Source organism: Panthera uncia (assembly GCF_023721935.1).
Source record: "Panthera uncia isolate 11264 chromosome B3 unlocalized genomic scaffold, Puncia_PCG_1.0 HiC_scaffold_1, whole genome shotgun sequence".
NCBI classification, from domain to species: domain Eukaryota; kingdom Metazoa; phylum Chordata; class Mammalia; order Carnivora; family Felidae; genus Panthera; species Panthera uncia.
The window spans coordinates 26,282,794-26,286,926 of record NW_026057582.1 but is presented as its reverse complement, the minus strand read 5'-3'; the positions used below and the strand labels follow the sequence as shown (position 1 = coordinate 26,286,926).

At 48.1% G+C, this 4,133-nt stretch overlaps 1 non-coding gene across 1 annotated transcript; it reads left to right on the top strand.

Annotated features, from left to right (window-relative positions):
* Nucleotides 1-2,109: 2,109 nt before the first annotated feature.
* On the top strand, nt 2,110-2,234 carry LOC125910625 (small nucleolar RNA SNORA17). The gene has a single exon (XR_007454121.1). It is a non-coding gene; the product is annotated as a small nucleolar RNA SNORA17 (small nucleolar RNA).
* The last annotated feature ends 1,899 nt before the right edge of the window (nt 2,235-4,133 follow it).

Sequence of the window (4,133 nt, the reverse complement as noted above, 5' to 3'; positions counted from 1 at the left end):
TTTGTTGGATCAATGATGTAATTTTTATAAAGAGTGTCAGGATCCTCAGAAAACAGGCATTGGTGGGAGTTAATGATGACGATAATAGCTCAGTAAGGGGGCGCCTGGGTGGCTCAGTCGGTTAAGCGTCCGACTTCGGCTCAGGTCGTGATCTCACGGTCCGTGAGTTCGAGCCCCGCGTCGGGCTCTGTGCTGACAGAGCCTGGAGCCTGTTTCAGATTCTGTGTCTCCCTCTCTCTCTCTGACCCTCCCCCGTTCATGCTCTGTCTCTCCCTGTCTCAAAAATAAATAAATAAATAAATTAAAAAACGTTAAAAAAAAATAGCTCAGTAAGTGCCAAGACTAAGTCAAGCTAAGTAGCTCTATAGCCTGGCGGGTTGGCATGATTTACTCCCATTTTACAGATGAGGAGCTGAGGTTGCCCTGACACAGCTGCAAAGGGCGACACACGAGAAGCACCTTTTATATCACAACCCAGAGAATCTGGGGGTAAACTCAGGAGCCCCGGAGGCCAAGCAAGTTATTAAACTGAGTTATTTGGGAGATAAAAACCTGATGAAATGACAAAAGGCTACAGGTGTGTTTTCAAATTAGTCACCAACAATGTTCCAGATTCCTGCTTCTGTAGTTATCCAAATAATAAAAGCAAAGTCGCCCCCAAGTGATGATTTGAAAATCCACTTGGATGTCTATTGCCATATTCACTTAAACTGTTCCTCAAAAATCCACATAATTGTTTCTTCTTCCTGGTTTTATTTATTTTTGATGTTAATCCACAGCCGGACGGTTCCATCAACATGGTGTATTGCTTCTTCAGTGTTATCAAACAACAGGCTGGCTTTTAGTCATGAGTGTGGCATCTCAGAGCCAACAGTGGGCTGGCGAGACTGTCCTTGATTGAAGTCATCAGAGGGATCAGAGCATTAATGGATTATCTGATGCCTTGGCCTCCTATGGGCTCTGTCCTGCCTGAAAGGCTCTTCTAGATCTTGTTACTGTGATGGGGAAATACCCCAGGGTGCCAGGAAATCCCTGCCCAGGCAGGGAGCTGACTTCCCGGTTAGTATCCCAGGGATGCTAAGCCCAGCCCCTGCAGCCAATCAGCAGTGGAGCTGCCTCAAACTGACAAGCAAAACGGAGCCCAACAAAAGCAGCTGGAACTTGAACAAACAGATTTGGGTGAGGCTGGGAGGGGAGTCAGGCCTGGCGTCATCCAGGCTCTGGGCCAGGCTGTTGTCATGGTGATAGCCAGCCAGTTTACCAGCCGGCAGCTGAGCCAGTTTTCTGAGGGGAAAGCCTAAGGAGGGGGGCTGGGGTGCCCAGGGGGGCACCCCAAGGGGGCTGCGCTTCTCCAAGTAATGGAAACCCACAGAGAAGGCACGGCCACTTCCAGAGGGTAGTGCCTTGTCACAGGAGCTGGTGGGCGGCCTGGGGAACAGTGGGCTCAGAGAGCCTGGCCAGCCCGGGAGGGAGGGAAGTGGCCACTGAGCGAGCAAAGAGGCCTCTGGAAAGGCTGAAAGGCTGGAAGGCTTTCAGGGCAGAGAGGATTTGCAGCTGTGTTAGCTTTCTTGGCAAAACATGAATTGAAGTAGATCACAGAGTTCTTTAAAACAACAAAACAAAACAAAACAAAACAACAACAACAACACACAGAAGCCAGTGGATGAGAGGGAGTCTTTGGGAATCTCAGAAGTAGAACATGAAAATGTCTTATGTCCGTCTCCAGGAGCCCTTTTTCTTTTTCTTTTCTTTTCTTTTCTTTTTTTCTTTTCTTTTCTTTTCTTTTCCTTTCTCTTCTTTTCTCTTCTCTCTTTTCTTTTTCCTTCCCTTCCCTTCTCTTCCCTTCCCTTCCCCCCCTTCTCTCCCCTCCTTTTCCCTCCCTTCCCTTCCCCTCCCTCCTCCCTTCTCTCCTCCTCTCCTCCCCCTCTTCTCCCCTCTTTTCTTTTTTGCTGATGTCCACAAGTCAAGTAATTTCTTGGAGGCCCAAGAGGAGCAAACAGCATTCAGCATAAAACAAAATGTTAGAAAACATGTGCTTTGCAGGGCAGGGCCTACCAGGTATTTGTGTCCACGAGGGTAGGTTACTTTCGGGTGAGGAATAGACACCCTCCTTCCCTCAGAGCATTGCAGATGTGGCTGATGTGTCACACTCGGGTCATTAGGTGGCAGAAAGAGAGGTTTGTCTCACTCAGTGTTCTGGCCCATGAATGTCTGGATATTAATAGTCTGACACTTGACACACACGAAAAATAGACACTCTGGCTAATGTGCAATATTAGCAAAACAAATACAGTGGGGGAAGGAATCCCAGTACGTCCTCCAGAAATCTTGCCGCAAAAGTGTCTCCCGCACCAGAGGACAGACACTGTATGATCCTCTTGCACGCGGTTCCCAGAGCAGTCACGCTTATAGAGACCGAAAGTAGAAAGGTGGTTTCAGGGGCTGGAGAAGGGGAGGAGGGTGTTAGCGTTTAATGGGTATGGAGTTTCAGTTTGGGAAAATGAAAAGAGCTCTGGAGATGGACGGTGGCGATGGCCGCACAGCCATGGGAACGTGCTTAATGCTGCTGGACTGTGCACCTGAAAATGATTAAAACGGTGAATTCTGTGTCACGCATATTTTACCGCAGTTTTAAGAAAAGTGTCAAAGACTGTCTTCTTGTTGTAGCGGGAGACGGTGGCATTTGAAGGCTGACTCACCTCTCTGAGCCTCAGCTGTGTTCTCATAAAGAGGACTTATGTCTTCCTGTAGCCCTTAAGGAAGAATGGATGTGAAAGCACTTGGTGAACTGAAATGCACCACAAGAACGTGAAATATGGTTAAGATATTATTTCAAAACTCATTGTGAAGGCACCCAAGTGTCGGGGGGAAAGTTGAAGCTGAAATGGGGGAACTTTGGAGGAAACGAAGGAAAGTATTATATTTGGCCATCAGAGGAACTGGAAAACGCCCCAATGCCTTAGGAGAGCAGGAGAGAATTTGGGGCTCCTTCTCAGGGACCAGAAGGGTAGGACCGACTTGGGCTATCCCAGCGATTTAAAAATACTTCTCCCTTTTGCTTCGCCTAAATTGAGAAACAAGTTAAGCCCACCCATCAAGAGGAAATGAAAGGCAACAATGTCAAAACATCACCTCTCGAATTTCATGAAGGGAAATGGTACCGTTACAACACGATGCTGGGTCAAAGTTTATGAGACCTGGAACCCAAGTGTGCTGGGGGGACTCAAGTCACCATGGGTCTCCTTTACTGTTAGGTTCATGAAAAGCAGCTTAGAGTAATTAAGTCCAAGCAACTTTTTTTCTGCTTAAAGAAAACGTCATTCACCACCACCGCCACCACCTGTTAGGTTAGCATAGATCAGCGTGTGCCAAGCACTAAAGTAAATGAGGTACACACCTTACCTTTTCATTTCTTATAGCAACCGTGCAAGGTAAATCTTTTTCGTGGATAACATGAGAGTCACGGGTAGCAGTTTGTTCTTTCTGGTTGTTTCCGCCTCCATAAAATGAGAACAGCATCACAGCCAGAGCAGTTTAGCATCTTGTTCCTGGTCACTCAGTTGGTAAGTGGTAATGTCAGGATTTGAACTCATGCCTGACTCCAGAGCACCACCCTACGCTGGAGAAGACACTGTGGCCGAGAAGCTTGTGAGTATTTTGCTCCGGGAGCAAACTGGAGTATTTTGCCGGAGTGTTTTGCTCCGGGAGCAATTAGAACGAGCAGTTGGTAAATTGCTTTGTCGTGGCATTCCATGATGTCACGTTGGCCCACCAGGGGGAAGAGCAGCGAGTCTCACGGGCGTGGGTCAGCAGGGATTTGGCTGCAAGGTTGCACGAAACCGCCATGCACGGAGTATGAAAAATGCCTGGCTGTGTTATGTATGCACGTATGTACGTCCTGTGTCTTGTGTGTTTTGTTCTCCTTGTTGTATGCTATAGGTGTTATGGATGTGTTGTGCGTGTTATGCGTGCGTTCCGTGTATGTGAGTGGGTTGTGTGAGTGACGGAGGCTTGCCTGGTGACTGATGTCTTCAACCTTGCAGCCCAGACGCTCCAACAGCCCACACTTGCTCGGTGCCCACAGCGAGCCAGCCACTCGTCCTAGTGCTTCCCACGTGGCAACTCCTTCATCT